The sequence below is a fragment of the Poecilia latipinna genome, unplaced genomic scaffold (genome assembly GCF_001443285.1).
Source record: "Poecilia latipinna isolate Pla-1442-1.1 unplaced genomic scaffold, P_latipinna-1.0 Scaffold774, whole genome shotgun sequence".
Lineage (NCBI taxonomy): Eukaryota > Metazoa > Chordata > Actinopteri > Cyprinodontiformes > Poeciliidae > Poecilia > Poecilia latipinna.
Genome location: NW_015113390.1, coordinates 182,535 through 209,765, shown reverse-complemented (window position 1 = coordinate 209,765; position 27,231 = coordinate 182,535). Strand labels below are relative to the sequence as shown.

The following is a 27,231-nucleotide window of genomic DNA, read 5'->3' as shown; positions in this document are numbered from 1 at the left end:
CTGGATGTTTATGAGGCATGCAGAGAAATGGAACGAGGTAAGGAGTGATTAACCTGCTAATAATTAATCATGAGGGGTGTTTCATGTAATGAGAGCGGATGCTACTGTTACTAAAACAAGAAAACCTTTTAAGGCATCTCCAAATCTGTACAATACAGCCACAACTGAGCCATGTATATAACTTAAAGGAAAATACTCTGTTGCTGATTATTTCTTTTATAGACAAAAGCTCTGACAGGGAGCAGTGTATTTCTGCAGATGGCTGTAGGACCACAGGGAGGTAACAGAGCAGCTTGATTTTTAAGTTTTTTTTAAGATTATGTCTAATACTGTAAGACCACAGTGACAGCTTTAATATTTAAATACAAAAATCAAATATTTATAAAAGTTATACTACAGCTTTAAATATATTACTGAGTTCTACCTAGCAGTTAAGTGACTGCTGATCACAATTATTCAAGATTTATTTTTTCCCCGACCACATTTCTTCCTCAAAGGTGATGGATCCTGTCTTGCCTTCCAGTTTAATAATGTATTGAACAGGTCTTAACCCAGTTCAGTAGTTTCTTCAATCTCCTTAGATTTTTTTTTTCTCTGCTTGATGCATGTCAGCCTTATTAAACAGGCTATCATCTTTTTCACAAACACTGGATGTGTCTTACTGTGGTTGTTTAGAAAACTTACTGCATTAATAACATGTTGCCAGCGAAAAGATCATCACCCCAGCAGTACATATTTGCCTATATATACAGGGGCATCTGAAAAAATCTGAAGGCAGTGGGTGGGTGGTCTGACACAAAGGGGAAGACGATGGCAGAGGGTTATAAGGGTTGTCGGATCAGTGACAGACAGGGGCTCTTTCCCCAGAGAGGGGCCATTACAGGGAGAATAGAGGAGGAACATGTTGGCGGGCCCTGCCACAGAGCTTATTGGCAATCTGTTAGTGGAGCCGCTGGCAGGAGAGAGAATAACGTGTCTAGGGACAGAGGAGTGCCTGTGAGAAAATAAAAATCTACTCTCCTCTGGATTCCTGGCAATGAGAGAGATATGTGGAGTGGGTGGTGGTGGGGGTCAGGTGTTGACAGCATAAAACAGGAAAAAAAAAGGAGTTGAATAAAATATATAGTGGTGTTTTGTTACCACAAGGGATGTTTGGAACATCCCAACTGCAGGATTTGCATTTGTATTTAGTTCAATACCAGACAGGTGAATGGGGTGATTTTTGTGGCTAAAGGGATTGTGAGCCCAGACCAGAGAGATGAATTACAAAATGGGTTCTCACTCTAGAAGGGCCATAAATCACAAAGTGTGATTAAGTGTTCAGTGCAAGGTAAATTACCCTCTTAGGTAGAACAACAAAGTCCAGTTTTTAGTGGATATTACTTGGCATTAGGGTAATACCCAGGACAAGGTGTTTGATGGAAAAGGTTTTTCCATCAAACAAGTTCCAATGCTAGAGCCAGTTTTCAGCTTACCTTTTAAAATATCCTTTTGAGTTTTCTGTAACCTGAGAACTTTAAGCATTTACGTCGCTATAAAAAAAAAACAAAGAAACTTTTAATTAGAACTTTTATGGATGGCCACACCATCGTGTGAGAAAAATCAAAATGTTTGTTTTAGTAATCATCCAAAGAGATGCCTGAAATATCACAATCTTAGGTTATTAACACTATTTAACCAACAAGTGGTTATTTTAAACACTTGATGATTCTTATAACCTCATTGGCATCAGCAGCCCTGGAAAATAGTAATTAAGCACAACGTCTACAGCGTGATTTATTAAGACCACCTGGCGATATTAAAAACCAACACTGTTCTTGATTCACTGAGAAATATTAGCTGAGAGTGCAGCTCCATGCGCCAAGTGGACGCTGTTTACAACTTAATAATGGGAGATGGAAAAATACTTTTTCAATTGCTTAAACCACATTTTATTATTAAGACAGTGCTTTGTTTCTGAAATTACGTGGATCAACAACAAATTTCAGAAATTTAAACGGAAGTCTTATCGTTTTTTTTCTTCTGCTTTTGCTTTGCCAGCTTCTTTTGCTCCAGTTCAGAGTTAGTTCTGAGAAAGATGCAGTTTATTGGTCTAAGCACCAGAACTGGTGCAAACCAAGCACTAGCACAAGTATTGCACAATTGGTGTGCTGGAAAAAAGGGGCTTAGTTGCAAAAGTCAAAGAATCATTCAAGCCCACATTTATGCTTAGAGGCAATTTAGAATTCCCAACACAGCTAGATTTGCCCTCTTCCATCTTTTTAATTTAGACATAGAACACGGTCAAAGTAACTAGCCTTTACCAGCATCAATTAGGGATGGCTTTGTTCTGGGAGAAAGCAATGTTGGTCGATGTGCTGCACATGTTGCACAACACCTTCATAATTGCAGGTCATTGCTGTTCTATCTTTTTTTTTTTATTGCAGCCAGCAATGTTTAAATTATTAAAACGCTGCATAATAATCAGCTTAAATTAACAGATTTCTGGTTTATTTTTACTTGTTACTGAAAAACAGTTAAATTAAGTTTGTCATTTTCAGGATCAGTCTCTGACTTTTGCTGTAGGCATGTAATCGAGCCCATTTAAGTGGTGAGATTCTATCCATGTTTAAAAAGGGCTTATTGCTATAGATAGATACAGACACAAACTAGTAAAATAATAGTAAGCAATATAATTAATCATTCTGTTTCAGGTACTGCAGAGGAAATTAGCTTGGAAAACTGATGCAGTTCAAAGAGATGCCTGAATATCACAATCTTAGGTTATTAACACTATTTAACCAACAAGTGGTTATTTTCAACACTTGAAGATTCTTATACGCTCGTTGGTTTATAAGAAGGAAGGATGGATGATAGAGCTGTGTGGTACTTCATATTATCATACCTCATACCTTTCTGAAATAATGACCCAAGTCATTTTTGCCCAAATTGATTTTCTTTCTTTTTAAATAAAGAGGTGGTATTTTTTTTTGGCAATAAACACTCTTGGCAAACAATGACTTATTGACATTATTTTAGGAAGGTGACGTTACCGAGTAAATACAGGGCAAGTGTGACCAGTATCAAACTAGATACAGATCATTTTTATGATTGAGCATTAACATATAATCAAACTTCTGACCTTTGGATGTTTATTTATTTATATATTTTTTTCTTTGAATTAGTTTTTTAAAAGAATATAGACAAAGTTTAAAGGTGTCTACAAAATACTGAAAGGAGAAAAACAAAACAAATTAGTGTTTCCTTTTTGTTCTTAAAGTGAAAAACATTACAAGTTGAGAGTAAAGTGAAAGGGAAATCTTTTTCAAGGTAGATTTGAGAAACTACCACAAAAAATAAAATCCAATTTCAAAAGGGAACCTGAAGCTGAAGTCTGTCCCTTGCAGCGCTATTATTGATCCAATACTGATACTATCTTGATATTTTGGATCTATATCCAAAGTATTAAAAACCTTCATAATTGAAATTCTTTCTTGTTTATTATTTATGACTTGAAGGGTATAGTTTATGTTTGTCTGCACTTCATCAACTGCTAATATTACTTTTTTCTTCTGTAGAACATATAATTATCTGAGACAGACTGTGTCATAGCTAAAGTTAAAGAACAAAGGAAGAACCAGGCAACAAATGCAAAATAAATCCTTTGATCTTATTCATTTAAAACTCACTCACTGACTAATACATTTATAATAATGCCATAATCATTTCATCACATTGTGTGTGGCGCAGAGATGAAAGTAATAATAAAAAAATATCTAAGAAGTACGATATAATATAGATAACGAGAGAAAATAGAAGAAAAGGCAGGAATTAGGAGATGCCAAATATCCTCAAACTGGGGTTAATATTTCAGTTTAATTTCACACTGTTTGATATACAGTCAGATATGATGCTGCTTTGAGCATCAGATCTGGTGTCACTGTTTCAGCTACAGTGGAGATTTCTCTTTCCAAAAGACAATGAATGGTGCTCAAGTGGAAGATGAGTAGCATCAGTCAAACCCTGTGCTGAGAAGGAACCCAAGAGGGGAATTATCTGCACTTACTAGAGGTGATGTCATAGTAACTGCAGTGTCTTTGCTGAAACTATTCTTTGCAACCTCCCAACAGAGGCTGGGCATGATCTCCTGAGCTGTCTGAGAAACCAAGGTTTCCCAGAGAATTATTGATTTTGTCTCATAATCTATTTTTGAGACTTTGGAGCAAAGCTAAAAAAGAGAGAAGAATATCATATTACAGATTTTTTTTTCTTTTCTTTTCCTTTTTTGGCCCTGGCAATTGGGGTGGAGGATGATTTTATTCTAAATATGCTTGAACTTATTAGTCTGGTGTGCAGGCACTTTTTCATTGTCATATGCACTGCAAGAATTAATTGGTGGGAGGGAACCCTTCCAGCCACCTTGTTGGGTGCAAATGATATTTTTATAGCCTAAGGACACTATTTGAAGGCAAAAATAAGTGTCACACACCCACCTGAGAGCAGATTTAACTGATTAATTAAAAATTGAGGGTGGAAAATTTACACGTACAACGGCTCTCTCGAAACTTAATCAAGTGCTTAATTAACAATTGTTAGCAGTTAATTGCTGATATAAGATCTCTGAGCCTGAATGACTTTTAATACATAATAAATTGGTGGGTGAAATATGATAGCTGAATGAAGTGGAATATATAAAATAAAAATTCTTAATGATATCTAATTAACCTCCTTTGAAGGTTTGATACCACATGGAGGGGCATGCATTTTTTGGGCAGATCGGGGGAAAGGGTAGAGAACAAGGGGACTTAGGAAAGAAAAAATAAAATATCTGCATCATCCATGCAAAGGAGATGCATTTTGTGATTCAAAACATACCATTTTGGGGAAAAATCATTTAATACAAAGTTAAGAAGTCAATTCCACATTAAAATGCCTGAATGAATATTGTGTACAAAACATTTAATTCAGGCACCTCAAGGTCGTGTATAAAAAACAAGTCCAGTTCAAATCCGAAAACATTCTGTTATGTAATACAAACTGCAATTTATTTAAGTTTGATTATAATGCAACACATTTCAATCAAGTAAAATTCAGTTTTAAAATAATTATAAAATATAGTTAGACATGCACCATTTGAATGCTCGATTTTAACCTCTCACTACCCTGGAAAAAGTCACTTTTTTTATAATTGGCCAAAACAAAACCGTTTCAGATTCCAATGGCGTCCTGGATTCTTCAAAACATATGGATATTCCTTGACTTTTGTTAAAAAGAAGTTTAATGAGCAGTCCTAAGTGGGATTAATTATTGCTATATATTAAGTATAATTGATGGTATTTATTCAATAACTCCTAATTCTGGTAACAGAGCCTTTGTGCATCATTTAAGTTTATAATCAAGGTCCCTCAATGGAAAGTAAAGACTTGATCTTTTATATTTAATTTTTATTAGATTATGGTGTAGATTGTTACACAGACTGAAATGAATGATTCTAACATAACATAGGAAATCAATCCTTCATTTAGCAAGGCACAAAGGTGGTAAACCTTACAAAGGTTTACTTGGAAATCTTGAAAACCACAAATAAATGTGCTGTCTGAGAACCAAGTTTTCTGTGTCAAATCAATATTACTTATTGCTTGAGCAAGGTAGTTTATGGGGGCCAGTTTTTGCGTACGTACTTCATTTAATATGTGCAGTTTGTGTGAAACTAATCAACACTACTTGAATTACTTCCTCTCTGACCTTCCTGTTCCAACTTCCACCTCTCATTTCATCACTGACCTTCTATGGATGGGTACATAATTGAGGATCCTCCCGCTGTGAGAAATGTATGAAAAGAAGGAGAGGTGGTCATATTTTTTCAACTTCAGAACAGTTCTTCTCACACTTGTCTGTGTATCTGCACCAAGGTCAAATCGAGTGTATATTTTAAGAAGATGGATTGCCCTGGCAAAACGCTCATATTCAGGCCTGGCCCACACTCTCCACGCCAAGATATTAACTGGCTTTACCTAGCCCCTAGGACACACATTTCTCACAGCGCGTTTTTATGTGGAGACATACCTTTGACAACAATATATGGACTATCCACATCTGATTTATAGCTTGAGCCAACAAAATCCCCAAATCTTTTTATTTGTACCAAGACAAGGATGCTTTGTTAGTGTTGATAGAAAGTTAAAACACACACAAATACATATTTGATTAAGTAGAATTGGTATTTATAGTACACATAAACAGTCACAAATACAATCAACGTAATATTGAGAGTGGATCCTGCATTGTCATCCAGTTATTGTCCAACTGTACGCGAGACATATAAAGAAGTTTGATAATATTTTGTGAAGAAAAACTCTAGAAACTGACATGACCTGGTCGGATTCAGTGAAAGGCAGGAACTTATATAAATATCTAACAGCTATCTGTTAAAATGTGTTTCCAGTAGACTCAAATAACTCCACATAAAGAAAAACAAAAAAACATTTGTAGTATTGTTCTTGCAGTTACCAATAATGTTTACATTGATACGTGTTGATGAAACTGACCAACAATTAACTCCATGAAATGACTGCGTCTCTGTAAAATTTTGAAATTCTTGAGGGTCTTACAAGTATGTGCACTTCACTTCAAGGTTTTGCTTAAACATGCGTAGATATCGATTTGTTACATTAGCTGGTCATCGCATGTATTTTAAAAATCCTGATATGTTTTCCCCACTGAAGATTGTCTATTTTACTTACTCTGAAATTAATTAAAGATCGTTTCTTTCCACAAGCCTTCAGTGTGGTCTGCGCCCAGTTCCTTCCTCTCTTGTCATTCTCAGATAATTCACCTGGCAGCCAAGTGTCAGAGGTCCTCAGCTGAATAATGGTTAATGAAGCATGTAACCTGCATTACTTCTGCCTTCACTTCCTGCCCTTAGTGACATGTGCTGCTCTTCTGTGCTCTTCACTCCACACTGCATTAAAAGGGGCAGCGCTCCGAGGCAGCTTCCTGCTCTCTACCTGTCTAACCCGTTCTGTTTAAGCTTTGCCAAATTACTCACTGGGTGCTGTATGCAACACTGCTTGCTGAGGAAACAGTTTATAAAGTGCATATTCCCACTAACATTCTGACACATCTGCGCTCTCACACTGTCGGTCATGGTTCTATTTTAATTCTTTCTAGTGTTTCACACCAAAAGTAATATTAAAAATGAGCCATACTTGAAAGTGTGACACAGAAGAGAGGCAGCCTTGACAGCAATTCACATCTAATTGTTTTAACTTGTCAAGAAAATGAAATATTGATTTTTATGTTGAAATTTGAGTGTTCTGTTGTTATTAAAATAGCACATTTAACGTGAAAAGGTAACTTTTCATTCCAAAGTGATTGCCACAGACACATTTTATTCCCCTGAAGCACACATTGGTCTTGTGCTAATATGTGCAGGCAATAAAAGACTTAGCATCTTCAAAAGGCACAGAACTGTTGTTTGTTTTAATAATCACCACATGTTTTAGAGGGCGCATGGATTTATGCTCATTTTGTGCAATAAGATGCAAATGCTCTCATTCAAGTAATTTAATTTTTGCATGCTTTTCTTTGCATGTTTAATATAGTTGAAACCATATATTTACATACACCAAATAAAAACATGCATACACATCTTTTTTTTTTTTTAGCTGTCTTAAATTAAATCAAACCAAGTCTAAGTTTTAGGTCACTTAGTATTACAATTTTTTTTTCCTATTTACTAAATGTCAGAAAACTTTGCGAGAGCTGAAAAAAGCAGCACAAAAGAATGCTGATCACAAGGACAAAGAGAAGTCAGTCCTTGTTAGATAAGCATGTATGAAGTGGCACAATAAAAAAAAAAACCTCAAAACATTTCAGTCTAACATTGGAATTAAAAAGAAGGAAGTCAAGAAACAGTTGAAAACGAAAAAGAGACGACGCACAGTTACTGCTGTTTCCCTAAATTAGTGGTACATTTTATTGGATAGCATTCTGTCTGGAAGTATTCATTTTGTGTGACTTTTATGAGTTATAGGTTTTGTTTGCAACATTTACTCCTTATTAATCAATGTTAGGCTTTGTCGTTTGAATTTTGTAAGATCTTACTTACAAAACTTAACTTTTTTTACTACCATCATTAAATTAACCATCATTAAATTAACGTTTAAAGCTAATAGTTGTAACTTTAAACAAAGTAAATGCATTTATCAACAGGGATTTATCATCTCTTAGATGTTTCCATGCAAAAACAAAAAGTCAAAAGGGCACAATTTACTATTTTTGAGGAGTCCCCACACAGGGATAATCAGAGATCTTCCATTTGTTTCTGCAATTGGATGTTAGGGAGCTTAAAGTGAAGCACTTTAAGTCCAATTCAAGTGAAATACAGAAGCAGCTTGAGGCTTATTGATCTCAAGGCTGCAAACATCAGCAGTGTAGCTTTTTCTGCTCAGTTGATGTACAGGCCGTGAACTTATGACCTTTTGCTGTGTCAGGCTTTCTGGGTCTAATCCGTGCAAATCATCCAGGGTCACAAATTATGCTGGGTTAGCAATTTCTGTTTCACAGTGGACTACTTCAGTATTTCCCCCATAAGCGTGTTCTAAGGTACAAATAAAAATCATTTTTAGGTAATACAGCATATGTATTTCATAGTGGTCTTACTTCTTGATTGGAGAAAAACATGACGACAAATATTCAAATATAAAAGGCAACAAGGTGGTAAACATGATTCAGAATAATTAATGAGTAATCAATAATTTGTGTTAATTAGAGCTTAACACTTACTCCAGGACTACACAGTTATATTTTATGAGTTTGAAGTAGGACCAAAATATAGACAGGAGCTTCGGATAATCATAGGGTGTTATCTTTTATGAAAATAACTTGCAGGATGAAGAACAGGCAGCAGAACAGCAGGGAAACTGGAACATGTCATGGGCGGAGCCAATGAAGAAAGGAACAAAGGAATGGAGACAAATGAACACTAGTGGGGCTAAACAAAGGAAAATGCCTGAAGCTCCAAAAAACAGGAAGGAAAAATTGGAGAAGGAAAATCCAAATGCACTAACAGAAGGTAAGCATAAACTAAGAAACCGAAAACACAAAAGACTGCCCTAATATGGCAACATCTAAGAAAGCAAATGAAAAACAGAAATGCTCAAAGCAGAAACTCAAATGACACACAAAATTCAAACACCCAATGATCATAACACCCAACAAGCCAATATTTTTCTATTGACTATTTGCACATGATGTCACTGTCTGCTGTATATTTTTATTGTAGACCTACATCAAACAAAACTCTGATTTGGGCAATTTAGTGATGGTAAATTTACTGATATTATTATTAGCATCAATATGAATTGATTTGTATGCTTATTTCTTAAATATGTTTATAATCAAAGGTTTTCTGTAGGATTATTTATATGTCTTCATACAACATCCAATACAAGATCTGATTTTGGATTTCTAATAAGTGATTTCAGAAAGGGTTTTAATCGAGTTTTTATTTTCCTTTTTGCTGCTTTTTGTAGGACATTTCTGATTGAATGCCAAAATTATTATAAATTTTTCGTATAGTTTCTGAAATTCTAAACAAAGATGTCAGCACGCACCTATGAAGAAGCGGTCAATGGTGTTTGGTTGCATTGAAGTATTATAGACTTAGTGGTTCAGCTCTGGCATTTTAGCAAAGTTAATATCTAGTATTCATTCCTTCACTCTCTTTCTATCTCCACCTCCCTCTTGCTGTCTGTGCCAAATTATTTATTTCCAATGCATGAAGTATCCTTCCACATGAGTAAGCGCGCTGTCATTCATAAACGCACTCAGTCTGGCAAGAGATAAACAAATAAGCAATGCACGTATACGACTAATTTCAAATGCTATTTCTATTTCCTTATCACCCATTTTCTGACTCTTTGGGTGCTATCGTTCAATTAAACACCATTATCTGCAAGAAGACATTCAAAGTTTTGCGCTCCTAAGAAGCTGCCCTGTTGCTGATTATGTATTCCAAAGTAGGAAAGGAACTTATTGAAGAGGAGTTACCAATTTGGAAAACAAAATTAGAATTAAGACATTATTTTATCGCAGGGGAATTACTTCATGGAATTGTAAAGTAGTTTATTTTAAATAAATTGTAGAACAAACACTTTATTATTGAAATTGATTTAAAAAGTTTTAGATCTAAGCAGACCCAGCAGATTGCACCAAGTTGTTGACTATACACTAGTCAGTAAATATGGAGCGTGCATGAGTCAGGAGTGGAAAGAAAAACTTTACAGGATGGTACGGTCAGCAGAACCAGGCTCAGTGTGACCGGTCCTCTGACATGACCGACGACATTTGAGAAGACAGCACAAACACAAGTTATTCAAGATGTCTTAAAGAATCAGTGGTTTGAAAACTGTCTTGACTGCAGCCGCATGTTTACTTCTGTTATCCATTTAAGCTTTATGTATGCAAAATGTTCTTGTTTCATTTCGTTGTGCAAATTATTTGCTGAATTTGGGGTGCTGACTACCACGTGTGCTCAAGATATTTTCTTTTCTTTTTTAACATTTTTTTGAGTGTCTATCTTTCCGCTGGATCGGCCAGAGATAAATTTGTCTTATCTCTTTGAAAATGCACATCTCTATTCTTAGCATTCCTGCAGTATGTCAGCACTATTTGTCTGCTTTTTATCTTTACACTCTTGTCTGATCTGATAAAGACCCAGTTCCACCTTGGGTCTTTCAATAATTGTTCCTACAGTAATTTTGTCTTTTTTCTCATTAATTGGAACATCTGATCTCATTGAACAATTTTCTCGACATTAGGTTTATTTAAACTCCAGAAGTTGATGCCAGTGTTGTTTTTAGTTTACTCAGAACAGTTTTCCTCCTTTCTTCTGGATGGTATTACAAATATGACATAACCCACTGTTGCTAATATGAAAGCATTATGCTGGATGGGGATTGTGTGTCCTGGCACAAGACCGAATGCAGAACGCTCAAGCAAATTGGCAAAATCTATTCTCTGAGTGTGATGTTGCCATGATACTTTGGGTGGAGTTTGGAATGAGGTGCCCCAGCTCATCTTTAGATTTTATTGTATTTTATTCCACATATCCTTTGCACCCTTGAGTGCAAAAACATTTCCTTATCAACCATTCAAACCCCTTTGGTTACGCATGTGATCCAAATGCAGCAAACTGGCACAATAAATTCAGTGGGAATATCATTGTAAGAAATGCTGTAGCCGATTATGCCCACTTAAATTATCCATGCTAGTTTTATTATCTGGCATCTTCTGTTGCCATTAATAATTACTTGATGGTAGAATACCATCAAGAGTACCCCACCTCAAAAGACCATTGTGTTTGAGGGCTGCATTTAAGCACCTTAACCAAAAAAAAATATTACAACCTCTATTGGCTTTAGCAAGCTGCAAAGATTAATCTGATGACCATCCTCTACCAAAACACAGTAGCAATAATAATGGACATTACCATTTGATATTACAGAGTTAAATGGGGGTATCTATTTTTTGCTTCATATCATATTATAATGTTGTTCTCATTAAAAACATACCTGGAGTGCTGCTTTGTCTCTTTTGTGCATATTTGAGGAATCACCTGTGGCAGCAATTTGGCAGTGCCTGAATATTTGCTCATACAAAGCGCCACCTATTTCCAGAAAGCTCCTCCTCCCCTGTGCCTTCACTACTTGGCTCCACCAGACTAGCCAGCAGCAATTATAAGCTTACCATACAAACTACACTACAAACTACAGGCCCAGTGGTTGTAAATGGCTCAGTGGAGGAGCATTGTTATGATGAGGTGTTAAAACCAGAGTGTCGGAAAGAGCAGGAGCTTCTTAAAGTAACAGAGGCCTAATTTCAATGTGCTAACTTGCAACGTCAAAATTCTTTTAAGTCATGTCATGCAGCATCATTACACCAACTGAAGGTGTTTGTGCTATAAAATGTGCCTGGAAAATATATAATACTGCCCCTTTAAGAGATAAGTGCCTATTCCGAGGTCTGGCTCCAGGCTGTATCAGTGTGGGAGTTTTTTGCCTTCTGAATGTGGTCAGTATCTCTTGAAGGAGCAGTTTTATTCTCCTGCCGATTAACGTGAGATACCTCTTTCATCCTTTCTGCCCTCCCACATGTGGGGAACTGTGCAAAACTTTTTCAAATCTATCTAATGGTGAATTCAATTTTTGAAGGGGATTTTACTGTTAATCCTTTTCAGGGCTGGTACAACTCTCCAGTGAGCTCTTTCTAATTCTGTGTGACCTGTCTGCAAACAATAGCTTTATCAAAAATATGTAAATAAGAAAGTGCCAGGAAAATCCTTAAAGTAAAGATTAACTTTAATTTCAGGTTAATCAAATGAACTGTAACTGAAGGCAAACCTGCCTTCACGCACACTAAATGCTGAGACCTAATCAAAGGGGAATTCAGGAAATTACTAATTTAAGGATAGGCACATTTATGCATACCTATTTTTTAATAAAAATTGTTTACCCTTTGAACTATCCACCATATATATTCATTAAATAAAATATCTTGAAAAGATTGATCTGATTTATTTATTTTTTTATCTGTTATCTTAACAGTTGTGACTTCACTTCCCAGAACCATTGTGAATGTAGTCATTGTTTATTTCCATTACTCTGTTTAGAACCACACGTGTGAAAAGAGAATAAATATTAAAACACTGAAGAAACATCTTGGTTTATGCGCTGTAACCAACGCCCTATTCAGTCATTGTTGTTGCAGATTACCAAAGTCAGACAGAGCCAATCCAGAACACCACTGTACATTGTCACTAATAGCATGGAACGTTTGCTCTATTTTTCTATAACAAAATTATAAATTAATTGTGACACAGAAACAATAGTTTTTCTGGTTTTGTCATGTTTACCTAACTTAAAAGTCAAAGGCAGATAGTTTCTGTTGTCTTTTTTTTTATACATACCTTTCCTCTGGAATGTGTGTATCTCAGCACGTTGCACTGTGAAATCAAAAGGTGTTATCAGATATGCAGAGGATTCGAACCTCTAAAGTTATCAGCTAAACTGCCGAAACGCTTGGAGGAGCTGGCCCTTTTAAGCTCCTCTGATCCCATTTAAATTGCTAAGCGTGATTTCTACACTAAAAGACTACTTGGTTGCTCTAAATTGTCACAATTGAAATTTCATTGTAGCCTTTAGCTCAAAAATAGATGAGCTAAGATCAAACACTGCAGAGTACAAGACATTTAAGCAGTATATTATTAGATGAGGGTTTATTATTCAAAACCTTTTGTACAGTAAGGTTAGAATGAATGTCAGGAAATGTGTTTCAATACAACAAAGTTCATTACTGAATAATAGCTACACTGCAAGTAGTAACAAAAATAGTCAGAAATGAAATGACTAAGCGAGTTTAAGCAGAGGTGTGCTCAGTGTAATTGTGAATGGATGTGTGGAGAACTCAAATGAGACATCAGGCAAGGACTGAAAAGAGAAGAAAAAAACAGCTGTGGAGTGGTAGAAAAATGTGAAGAGGGTGACAAGGAGCTGTATGGATTTCAAGAATTTTCACTAGGCTCAGCCCCAAGAAGCTAATACCTCAATTCACCACCTGCAGCCCAGTATAACACTCTTTTTTCACATATTCATTTCAGACATGGTGAAAACCCTGAAGGAGAATGAGGAAGAGAGTGAGAGAGGCAGTACGCTTGCTTGCTATCCCAGTTTTATTTTAGCCCCACAAGGCATTGCAGAATTTGTCATACGGAGGAGCTGAATTTTTTGACATCCTCCAGGAAGCGGTGGAGTTGGATTTTTCTTTACTCCCCCATATCCAAGTCTTTTAGCCCTGTGGTTATCTGTTTGTGAGTTTTCCGGTGAGACAACATCACATGTCAATTGGAATGAGTGCAGTGTTTTCTAAAAGTGAGCTAATGTTTAGAAGATCTGGGCTTATTTCAGTGTCGGTGTACGTTTACCAATTGTCTTGCAAAAATTTAAATTCCCTGTGCCAACGTAGAGACATATGTAATAATGCTAACTTTAACCAGAGACAACATTGCTGAGGTTCTCACTTAAGAGTAAGATTTTAAGTTTTATAAAATGTACTTTTACCTGAACCATCAACAGATTCAAAACCAAACCGATGCTGAGGCTCCAGCACAAACAAACTCATCCCATTCAGTAGCCTTGAAGCTAGTTTCTGACTTTGTCATTCATTAATTTAACACTCTGCAACACCCACAGGGACACACATAACACATTTGCTCGACAATCCGCAAACATACCCTTTACCCTGTGTCCAATCATCACATACTAAACACCTCACAGAGGTCTCTGAAGAGACTTTGTAGAAGCCCACTTTGTAAATACAAATAATGCAGGACATTGCATTCTTAGATAGAAATGCAAGAAGGAAGGGCTGACTGAAACCGTGGTTTTAATTCCACTCCTCAGCCTCTCTGCATTCATCCGTTTGCTGCACATGTCCACTATGGCAATCACTTCAAAAACCTGCGAGAAGGAAAATGGAGAGTAAGCCAATGCACTCACAGGTCATTACACCAAGCTGGAACTAACAGATGACATTCTGTCTGATTTCTGAAAGGTCAGTCCAAGATGGAGCTGCTGCTGGAGAATTAGACATTCAAGCAATGGGCCCATAATGGTATTTCATGGATGTTAGGTCCTTTGTCATGTGACAGATCCAGGAGAGAGGCAACTAGAAGCAAAATCAAAATATTTTGAGACTATTCCCACTAAAACAAATTAAATTTCTTGCTATCAGTCTGCAAGGGGGCATTAATAAACAAATTATCATTTGAGCATTAGAGTTGATTTAAATTTTGAGACCTCATATGCACAACTCTGACTGATCTGTTTATTTCATGCAGGTTTGAACTAAGTGCTTGGTCTAATGGTGGTCTAAGATAAGAGTTAGAATTAAAAACTATTAAGCTCCAAAGAAGACTTCCAGTCAAGCAAAACAAACTGCCAAACAGCACAAATATGAAGTTTGAGCATCAGATAATTGTATGATTTATTTTAGCTATCATGTTACAGTAAGAATACAGTAATAAGACCCAGCATTTTTATGTTTATTTAAGAGCAAAAAACTCCTTCAGAAGAAAATAAGCTTGGCTTATTATACCAGAGATACTGGAATTGATGCCCCAATTCAGTTAAGCAATTAGAATTTTATAATAATTAATAATAGTTACTTAAGCCCAACCAGTGCTAACTAGAAACAGTCAATCAGAGTCAGGAGACAGGTCTTAGTGCTGTCAGTCACAATCTTGTCTGGCGCTGCACAGCCCCTCACTGTTGTGATGACTACTGAAAGCGGAGTGTCAGAAATTGCAGGAGCTCCTTAAAAAGACAAAGGCCAATTTCAAGCCATCAAGCTGTGAAGTCAATTTTTTTTTTTAAGTTACATTTGATGCTTACCAAATGTTTATTACAGCTGAAGATAAAGTTTCATGATTGTGCTATAAAATGGCATGATTTCTAAAAGCAGTAATAAGGGGAATTGCTTTTATAGGTACTGTGAAGTATGGAACAAATTTTGAGTTGAATATTCAGCAAAGTAAACCATTTCAACTCACAAATTGTACGCTTGGTTCTAGTTCTCACTATTGGTTTTGTAAGATAAAAGCTTTTAGAGGCAGGTGGTAGACAGGCTTGATAGCAGGGTGGCACAGTATGCCCTAAAAATGTAGCTTCTCTTTAAAAATAAAGAAAGCCTTTCTAAAACCTCTACAGTGTCACTCACGCAGAACTGCTGGGTACAATTCTTTCCATACATTACAGCATGCATGAATTATGATTCAATTTAAAACATTCTTTACTGGTCATTTAATCAGTACAATAAGACAGAAATTAAAGCAGTAAGTCACGTAATGGAATCATGTTGATCTGACTGTTTTTAAATCTAAAGAAGCCAAAGGAGGCAGTGTGACTCTCGGGAGCAGTAAACGACTGTTATCACGGTCAAAACAGAATTTAATGATCCAAAGGAAAATGGAAGAGTGTGGGTATTTCCTGCTCTTTATGCCTAACAGTGTGTTACAAATGCAATTTATTCCTTTCAGTGCAGTTTAGTGTGCTCTTTAAACTTCACGTGACAAAAGCTTGAATTTTGCCTGTAGCTCCTACACAGCGACACGCCTCGCATTCAATGTCTTAATAGCTGCTCTTCTTTCAGTTAGGTTTATCATGTTTAATATTCTGCTCATCAGTTCTTCACCCAAAATGCAGATATTGTCTCTCATTGACATAAACATGCAACAAAAATGGCATCATTTTGTTCGTAGAGAGGCAAACTCAACACCAGGCCCGGCTCAGACTATTTCAGCAAAGCTCTATGCAAAGTATTTTGTGATTGGTAAGAAGTTTATTGCCTTTTTTTTATGCAGAAATGCGCTCAGACAGCAATGTTGATATTTCTCTTCAAATATTACGCTTCCACTATCTGGTTTGTGCATTCTCAGGAGATGCAAATACTTTTTCAGGAACGTTCATTTGACACGGTGAGAAATTATGTACATTTACCATTCTTCACTGAATGAGTCGTATGTGAAGTAAGACTAGTAAATGTCCCTCTGCTGCTCTGTGCTGTTGTATGAAAGGTGTGTGCAAATATGGACAGTCCACAATCACGTGACTGTGTATCGACTGTTCAGCTTTGGATGAAGTATGTTCTTTTACTGTAAAGGGCCTGGTCGTAACAAAGAACTGTCAAATAGTCCCCCGAGTAATGAATACTTGGAGTGGCTGCAACTGACAGCAGCCTGGCCTACTTTGTGACTAATAAAATGGATAAATATCCAACCATTTCCAGCACCGTTGGAACAATGAGATGTTTGACGATGCTGTCATACTACATCCTGACACAGTAAAGCACTGACTTCTAAACCCTTCATGATAATTTATGTATATATATACTAAACAAATTGGAGGCATGTCAAAAGCAAAGAAATTATGAGACTTAACGTTTCACAAAACTTGCTGACATTTGGACCTTTGAAACATTATTTTTGGATACGTAAATATACATAACTTTAAATAATGTGATAGCAGAACAAGAGTGCGGAGTGCACTGTCAAGATTTGCTTTAATATCTGAATTTATTTCTAGCATTCACTACTTCTGCTTTTGTTTTTTTTTATTGTTTTGTTTTCCTCAATCAAGTTGTCTTATCATGATATGTCCATTATGGTAGAGCTTTAGCTGCTTTGCTTAACATTGTGCCCAATTAGATTTCTTTTTAGTGTTTTGTAATAGCTAAGCTTAAAATTGAATCTAAACAAAGACAAAGAAGGGAGGCTTAATGAGGAGGATGAGAAGGGTGGGGGTTGTTTTCTGAGAATGAAAGCTGCAGACTTTAAACTGTCCTGCTCCCGGAGGAAGAAAAGCTGGTGTTTAAAATGCCATCCTTGCACTGCAGTTGATGGAATGGTACCACCACTATCTCAGTGTGAATTATCAGCACAGTTCGCCTTCTCTCTCACATCTACATGGTAGATTCTTGTCCTCATTTACACATCAGTGTTTATTTGATCTTCATCACACATGCAAGTTGAAAGTTTCAGCATTGCATTGAGCCCAGGGATGAATAGACATGGATGTTTTAAGCACACAAAGACATGTATCATTATCCTTTCCCCTTGCTTCTAATTAGTTAATTGAAAGGACATCTGCGTAGCATCTACAACACATTAGCGTTTCCCCTCGGATTTGCTGCTTCTGGTGCTGCGTCAGTTCTTTGTTAAATCTTTTGAACAGCTACAGAAAATTCTCTATTATCCCAGCCTTAAACATCAAGAAAAAGTTTCATTTAATTGTTTAGAACTAAGAGTTACTGCTAATCAAAAAGTCTGGCCTATAATTTCCCCACCTTGATATTGAGTAGGGGCTTGGGTTTTATGGTATAGGGCAGAGAGCATACAAGCTGTAGCTCCAAAATAATAATTTATTTTCCCAAGGTACACCTAGCCCTTTAGTTTCTGTCCCCTGGCTCTTCTCTCAATACCTCAAAACATTTTATATGGATTATGCCCTAAGCTCCAGTCAATATCTCCATTTTAGATTTGTGCTGGCTAGTTGCACCACAGCAGGGTGCTAAGTAAGTAAGGCTGAAGGCTGCAGCCCAGCTTTGATGAATAACTGAGATTAAGAAAGCAAAAAAATAAGATAATAAAAATGTAGAAATCATACAAGTATTTTCACAGTGCATTTGAATGTGTCTCTTTTATACCTAATTTAAAAATGATCATATGTGTCAGTCCATTTAACATGCAGTTCTGGCACATGTCGTGTGTAGGATTGCATTGGGGTATTTTTTCAGTTTTTGAAATGCATTGTTTGGTCTGTCTTATTTGTCTCTGCCATGTCTCTCTTTCAGTACACCAAGTAGATAACCCCTAAAAGGTGTGATAGTGGGGAAATGCATTCTGGGAGACTCTGACACCCCAATTACCTGCAGGCTATGGCAGGGGAGGCTCCTTGTAGTGTCCTTGGGTTGTGACATTTTCTCTCTCAGCTCCTCCTCAGATTTACTGGAATGAGCATGGTTGCTGAGCAGGGCACTTTATAAATACATCTCCTCTCGATTACTGTGACCGTTGGCCCTGGGCAGCTGAGTGTGGCTGGGATGGCTTCATCCCTTGAGATTTGGAGCCGTAGATCAAGGCCCCAAATGGACGTCCTAACTCGACTATCAATCTCCGTTATTGCCTGCCACTGACACCAGGGGACACACACGATGTAGTGCCATCTAATCAGTGGGATGCCGATCGGTGGATGGTAAACATGAAACAGGAGCTCTTGTGTTCATCATCGGATATATACAGACAGAATATGTCATCAGCGATCTTTGATGAATATCTGATATGTCTTCTTGAACAAAGACGGAGCAAACTGTACTTCTGTCATATCTGTCTTGACTTTGCATTTATGATTGTCATTAAAATACAGTCTTCTTTAAAGCTCCAGGATGTAACTTGCATAAAATATAGGTTGCTTTAAGTCATAATATAAAATATAACAGGTTGTATTTCAGCTGGGCACGGTGCAAAGCAGGACGTGACACAGACATGGGGTAAGTTGCATTGCAGCAGCATACTGTCTTTCTTTTAATGTGAACATCATTGTTAATGGTGAGAAACAGTCATGTTGATAGGGAAAACCTCTGGTTGAGATTAACAAAAAAAACAACATTATATACATTTTTTTAACTGTACACATGAATATAGCCTGAATTTGTGAAAAACTGACCATGCAAATTTTCATCAACAATTTAATTTGAGTTTTTGATAGTAATTGATTAAAAATGCCTTGGTATGGATCTTGATCCTATGCTTTGGGTTGGAATGTGAATTCCTTGTTAAAATGTTTTGTAATTTTTCAAGCCTGTGCACAATTACACTGTTGGTCAGAGTAGAAGATTAACATATTTAAAAAAACTTTAAAAAATAGCTTAAAACGACAATACTTTATGTATTTCAAAGTCTGCATGAAAATGTAAAATAACAAGAAACGTTCTTTAACATTGTTTAAGGTTAACATATTTATGGGGAAAAAAAATGTTAACGCACATGTAATTTTTTGCTTTCTATTCTCATACTTTATCGGTTTCTTTGAAAGTGCCTCTAACTCTAGGGACATTCAGAGGTTCTGAGCAGATAATTGCTCTTGTAAACACAAGTTTTGCCACCAAGCCGCTTATGCATTATTCACACAACTAACTCCCAGCAGTAGAATGTTAAACACTAGTTAAGTCTGCTCTGGCCTCCAGGCTTTTAGCGTTCGCAGTGGGAAAAGGTGTGACTTGTCAACATACCCACGGTGTATTTTAGCGTCAAAGATGAAAGGAGGGAAGCTCAAAGAGTATACATTTATCCAAACAAATAGGAAAAAACTGTTTTGACAAGTTAATTGAATTTCCTTGTGAACTGTTAAATATGATAAAACAAGCATAAAAGCACAAATGCACACAGATCTGCGTATCTCTTTTCTTAAAAGTAAACATCTAAAGACATAGATATACAAAAGCTACGACCTACGGTATCAGATAAAGCGAGTATGGTGAGATATTTGCATGTTTAATATTAGCTTTGACAGTAAAATGAATAAAATATGAACTATGAATATGAGGCGCAGATAATTGATAATATTGTCTCATTCTTATTCCATACTTCAGATCCATTTAAAAATTTCAAATCATATATTTTGAGCCAATATGTCAAGTCAGAAAAGCCAATGACAATTTTTTTTTGACATCTTTTATTCTGCTTTGGTATAATTGTGAATCTTGTGAACAATCTTAAACTTGTAATCAAAGCAGGCCAAGAATATGCATGTGCAATGTACTGAGTTTGCTGAGTTTTTAGCAATATATAAAGTGACATTTAACTCTAGACTGTCACAGACACACAAACTTTCCAAGTTTAAACTTAGATCTAACCTAGTGCATGTTGAAGAGAAGCTATGTGATTATATTTAGTGACTGTGGTATTTCAGTGTTTCTGCTTCAGTGAATTACATTACTAACACATTAATTTTAGCAACTATTTCAACTTGTTTAATAGTGATGTCACTTATTTGTCCTTCAGTTCCGCTGTTTAAAACTAGGTGGAGGTTATTAAGAACCATGTATTTAGTATCTGGTTGTACCTTGTATTTTCTGATAGCATGTTTTATGCTGTATGTTAAACTCTGTGACGCCTTCCAAAGTGCAAATCAGAAGCTTAGTCTTAGTAGATGAATATAACATGAAATTTCAGGCTTACATTTTACCTTACAGCTTTAACCTAACAACCATCAGCACAGTATCGTTACTGGCAGCCTCATGATTTTCAGTCAATACATTTTAGTAATTTTTTTTCTAATTTGGTTTTCTCTGACTGATTCATCTGGGTAAAATTGATTTTTTTCTATCTTCAAACAACCCAAATAAGCCAGTTGAGTTAAATGAATGATATGCTGTGGTAGCTTACAGGAGAAAAAAATAGAAAAAGCATAAAAGGTCATGTTTTCATCATTACCTGTCATTTTTCATAATGGATACGGCTTGGTAAATTTCCATGTACTAACCAGTATTCCTCCTCATTTTTCAAAAATAACAAGGCAGTTGGGAGTCCACTTATTTTTGAAGCTTGATCCTGGGTACTGTGGAGTCACTGCAGATCCCATCCTCATTAGCATACAATAGAACCAGAGCCCCAGTTCAGTACGCTTGGCCAATTTAAGATTATCTCAGACCCTCATATGGTGCGACTCTTGTGTAATTTTCAGTTGGCTTCATGTTGAGAGGAGGACGAGAGTCCTTTGGTGCTGCAATGGCTCAGCTTCACAAATCCAGCATATAATGTATATGGTGTCAGCTCAGGATAACTATGACTCATTCCTCCAATTGGAGACACACAGCAGATCTATGATCAGGATAGTGCCAGTTCCTATGAAGATGTCAGCATGGCAATCCAAGGCTAACTTGTTTGTTTTTTGTTTTGTTTTTTCAATTGGGCAATTTTTACTTTAACCTTCAGATAGTTTGCGCCCGAGTATCATAAATTATTCTCTATTTGTTGTGTTGAGTCTGAGGAAGTTCTAATTATTTGTAAGGATTCATGACATAACACACAAAGTTCACTTCAATTGCTCAGTTTATCTGGGCTTTATATGGCACTATGATAGCAAAAACGCAACCGGGCAAAACATAAAAAAAAATACTTCATCTGTTATGTTTGGTATCCAAATATTCTCATAATCTTATTGTGCAACCAAGATCCAGGAATCCGAATATATTTCTACAAAACAATCTGAATTTCTATCCTATTGTACAAACACATTCAAAAAGGTAGGAAACGAGCAATTCAAGGTATTACAATAGCATGGCACTTGATACAGCCATTTATCATTTAACTTTCCCTTCAGCAGTTTGTTTTCAAGAGTCTGTCTCTGCATGTGAATAAAACAGTTCTCAGGATTTCTTTTATATTTCATACACATAACCTGCAGTGCTTGAGGGTTTTTCAGGAAGCTTTGGAGAGACTGAACTGATCTCAGCAAGAATTATAGTAAGTGATTGTAGTGCTGGGCTTGTGGACAATTTCTATTCATATTTGGACTTCTTGACCCTTCCTTTTCAGATTGGGGTCTATACAGTCAACCACAAGCACAATCTTTACAGCAACTTCTCAACATTAAATCCAGTAAACAATGCAAATTAATTTCTAATGTGCAAAAAATGTTTTTCATATTTTATGAAGCTGCTTTGTGAAGGGAGGATATGCTTATTATACATGTTTCCTATTGTCTGTTTATATGTAGTTGTACACATATATTTATAAACCCCACATGAAAAAACACATAGCTGTTTTCTGTCTGGCATGGAATTACATATTTTCTTTCCCTTAGTTTTGTTTGTTTGTTTTTAAGGCAACACCTATAACACAAACACGTTGCCGCCTTGTTTTTTTTTTACATCAGGGAAAAGCCTAAAGAAGTCAGCCAAGACATTCAGAAGTATTGTACATCTTCACAACTCTGATTCATTCTTACATGCAATTTCCAGATTTCTAAAGGCGCTGCGATAATCTGTTCCAACAGCTACATGCAAGAATAAACAACACGGCAATGTCCAGAACATCTTGTTCTGTTTTTTTTTTTTTTTTGGTGTGAAATATTGATACTAGAATAAAAGCAAAAGACCTTGTGAAGATAAAGATGATCAGATGGCATCCTTTTCCATAGCGAATTGAGTTCTGTGCCAACTTCTGCTGAAACCACTCAGACTGAAAGAAGTCATTCATTCAGTAACATAGGAATCCAGATTACAGTTTGCAAATGCATTCAGAGACAAACTCCTTCATTTTTGGAGACTTGTCCTGTGATCTGATGAAACTAAAACTGGAGTACTTTGCCATACTGGCCATTGCAACATTTGAAGTGAAAACACTGAATCTGGGGGTGACGGCGTCATCTGTCATCATCGTTTAGCTGTTGCACTTTACAGACTAAATAGAACTACGAGGAAAAGAACATGATATGGAAACATTGAAGCATCTCAAGTTATGCAAAGTAAATGGGTCTTCTAAGTGGAAATTGACCCCAAGCATACGGCCAGATCAGTTACAAAGTGGCTTAAGGACAATAAAGTTGATGTTTTGTAGTGGCCATGGCAAAGCCCTGCTCTCTGTCCCATTGAAAACTCAAGTTCATTTGACAGAAATGGATATTAAAGCATGCATATATCCAATGTGTGCCAGATTTACTCTCTAGATACTTTTCTTTATCAGTACATATGGAATTATTGGCAATAGAGATAAAGATGTGTATAGCAGACTTGTAATTAGTTCTTTAATTATCATCTTTTTAAGATATTGTAAAGTTTAGATGTGAGCCAGTTGTCCTATCCCCATTTCCCGATTCATAAATATAATAAACATCTGCACTACTTGGAGGCCAGGTACTCATGTTGTTGAGGAAGTAGCTGAAAGAACTACATCTATGTAATGCAATATGCACATTACCGAGAAACCTGGATTAAGCTTGATCCTTAGAATGACTTAAAGGTGCGCCAAAGGGTATGTTAATATAGGATTTCTTTTCACCTATTAAATGTAGTATAAGTTGGTAGTCTAAGGTTACGCTTTTGCAATAATGGATTAATTTATTTTAAGCCTTTCAACACATCTTATCCACTGGTGGAAATAATGTCTAAAGGTTTGTTCCTTTTAACAATTTCATAACTGCTTAAGAAAAACTCTTATAGTACTGTGTTTACTGTGTTTACCAGGTATAAACTAACCCACATGCGCTAAATATATTGTATGCTTGGATAATAATTGAAAAATATGTCGTTTGTATGAGAAAATGTTGCCCTCCACTTTTTTACATTTTTTGCAGCTGAGAGCAGCTACTAAAGTGTACGCACCAGAAATTGAAATTGACACTTAACCTGGTTGTTTACCTCCTACATCCTTTCTGATGAAACACCAACAGTGCAGAGAAGAGGAAACAGCAGGCTCATTGGGTGGTAAATGCTAGCGCTCAGACACTTTTGCATCAAAACACATGCGTAACTCTGCCTTGTGGCTTTGTTTAATCAGAACAGAGTTAAAAAAACAAGTGCTGTCTTAGAAAATTGTGTTTAACCTATAAATAGGATTTTGTATTGTATTGCATAGTGATGTGTCACAATAGGTGACACATCACTATGCTGAAGCTTGCCAAGATGTATAAGGACAAGGACAGCTAGTAAAATCAGCAGACATTTTAAAGGCAGATTTGTCAGAATTCACTCAACATTGGCTCTTTATATCAAGATAAAAAAAAATAAAATAAATAAACAAGCAACACTAAAGTTGTGGTGCAGTACTCAGATTTTTTACACCTCCTGACTTACCCAAACTTAAGCAGCTGATAAATGCAGTCAATTTCTGACTAGGTCCACATTTGGGGAAAATGTAGTATTTTCAGAAATCTTACTAGTCTCATTTTTCACATATACAACAACTAAAGTATCATTGATTTACTGCAACAACGCTGATGCTGCTTTATAGATACTGCTCTTGCACCCTCAGTGCCAGCAGAATGACACTGACAATTTTTATGTGGCCCGGCAGCCAACTTGCAGCCGAAATAAATCTAACAATGGGATATTTATTGTATTGGCTCCCACGCTCCACTCCAAAAGAAGTTGGAAACCAGAAAAAAAAATTAAAGCAGAATATCTGAGTAAAAACGTTGTAAACCACCAGGCTTGTTAAGGTCGTGACAGCTCACCTGGCGTGTGCCAGAGGCTCCAAATCCATTCAATAAGATGAAGAGGAACAATCCCAGTTGTTTGTCTTTCACGGAGAATCCATTAAAAAGTTCCCTCTCCATTGGTTTATTGTGCATTCTTCTTGTACCCAATAAATCACGCCTCTGTCTTGGGTGTCTGCCTACTGTGCTCTCCTATTTGTACTGCGCCGCTCAGACAACATCCGTGGCACAGAATTATCTTGTTGCACAGGATGATGATGGTAAACATCAATCAAAGAAAACTGCAAAAATCAGTACATTCGTTAAAACATTTTGCACAGCGAGGATGACCAAAGAGTTAAATCTCAGAAGGAATAAAAATAAGCAATGTAACTTATTTTTTTTGTTTGTGGATTCTTACGCTGACAAATGACAAATAAATGAACCTGAAAATAATAAAGTATAACGATAAAGTAAAACCATAGTTAAAACATTGTCAGACTTGATTATTGAATAAAGCAAGACCGAATCATAACTTTTAAGTGCAGATGCGTTGTTTGAAATGTGAACAAACATGAAAATGATTAAGCAGTGATCATTAATCTATTTATCATGACATTTAATCACAGTTACCAAAATGTAACTGGATCCATACATTTCAGGAATACAGGAAAAAAAAAAGTTAGACTCGTTCCAGTAGTTGATGAACAGAAACTGATCTTCCTACAGTAGTAGCACATTGGTTTGTGTTTCATGATTTGCTCTGAAGTCTGTCTTTCCTTATTTCAACCATCAGCAGGCATAAGCACAACTACATTAAAGAAATTTTTCAAATCTACAAAGTTTCAAGGCTACTCAGCCTTGAGACTCTGAATCTGGTGTGTGTGTATATATATATATATATATATATATATATATATATATATATATATATATATATATATATATATATATATATATATATATATATAGTTTCTTATCAGTTTGCCAGCTTGTTTATGCTGGCATTCTGCGACAGTTGGAAATGTGTGGATGATATTGAGCAGCATCTCAACATTTTTATGTAAAATATTCTTAGCTGAATTCCAAAATAATTTTTAAAAAGTTCTTAATCCATAAATAGTTAAATCCTCACTATAAATTTAATTTTGCTCATCTCGTTTGTCTTTTGTTTAAAAATAAACAATCCTTTTAAAATAGAAAACTTTATTTATTTATTTTTTACAATAAGAATCTGACTGATGGATAAAAAGTATTTGTGCAAATATTTTTTACGTTCCAAGTTTTGTTATCCTGGAAACAAAGTTCCTTGAGCTCAATTTAACTTTCAGAACAGACATGAGGCAAAAGCTAAAACGAGAACCATACCCCAGCTTCATTGCAGCATTCAAATGAGGGCACTGAATTTGAATGAGTAAGTATCCAATTTCAGAATCACCAGACATCGACCCTCTCACTGCCTACAGAGGCATCAATTTGCTGCCTCACATACTTTGTACCCGCAGGGCAGAGATTAAACGTGAAATTATTGGACATCTGTCATATTTAAAAAAAAAAAAAAAAATTTGAAATGTCCCTGGGTCTTTTGAGACTATGGAGGAATTAAATTACAAGAACTTGACAAAGTGAGAGCAGGTGAGGCACCCATTGACTGCGTAGATGCTCCTGGATCAAAAGTATGAAAATCAGATGCTTTACATGGAATTCTAGCGTTTAGTCTCAGGATCTGCTTCTCCTTTAGAAAAACTTTGTACAACTTCAGTGTCATGCATATCTACATCTCTATCCATTTTCTGTTTTCTTTCTCTTATTGATCCTGTCCTAACTCACTTGGTGACAGTGATAAAAAAAAAAGAAAAAAGGCTATTGATTTTGAGCTTGCAGTTTGTTTCTTTGTTTTGTTTGACACTTCTTATTGGCTGAATCTCTATACTATATGAATCTGTTTTTGCAGGCAAGCACCTTTTTTATCAATGTAATTTAGAAGTGCTTTTCAAATGCAATTAGAACTTCATGAGCTTTCCTCTTCCATTCTCTTCCTTTAGCTTTATCCTGACCATGGTAGGGGAGTTTAGATCCCGCTTTACATACTCCGACATAGAGGACCCTCATTGAAGATCTGCAGTCTGATTAATTACTTCTTTAACTGGCTCTGCGTCAGGGGCCACCAGAATGTCGACTTAGGACAGGCTTGATTTAAGCTCTAGCAGCATTTTACCCACATTGCCAAGAGGAAGGTCAGCACAATGGAGTCCACAGAGAGCAGGAGCAGAAGGGCACGGGACTTACATGTAACACTACATGATAGATGCAGAGGAGGATTCAACAATCCTATAGGGAGAAAAAAGATCAGCCTCAAAGCTACACATAAATAAAAATATATTATTTACAGAGGCATAAATGTAAAGTTATCAACGTTTAATTTTTTTTTTATTTAAAGGTAATTTGTCAGTAAGAAGTTTACATGAGCTCATCGTTGGTTGTTTGATGCAACATATAC

The 27,231-nt window shown here is 36.2% G+C and overlaps 1 long non-coding RNA gene across 1 annotated transcript; it reads left to right on the top strand.

Moving 5' to 3' along the window:
* Nucleotides 1-27,231, top strand: LOC106955894 (uncharacterized). The gene is made up of 3 exons (XR_001426673.1): nucleotides 1-37; nucleotides 8,872-9,055; nucleotides 26,777-27,231. It is a non-coding gene; the product is annotated as an uncharacterized LOC106955894 (long non-coding RNA).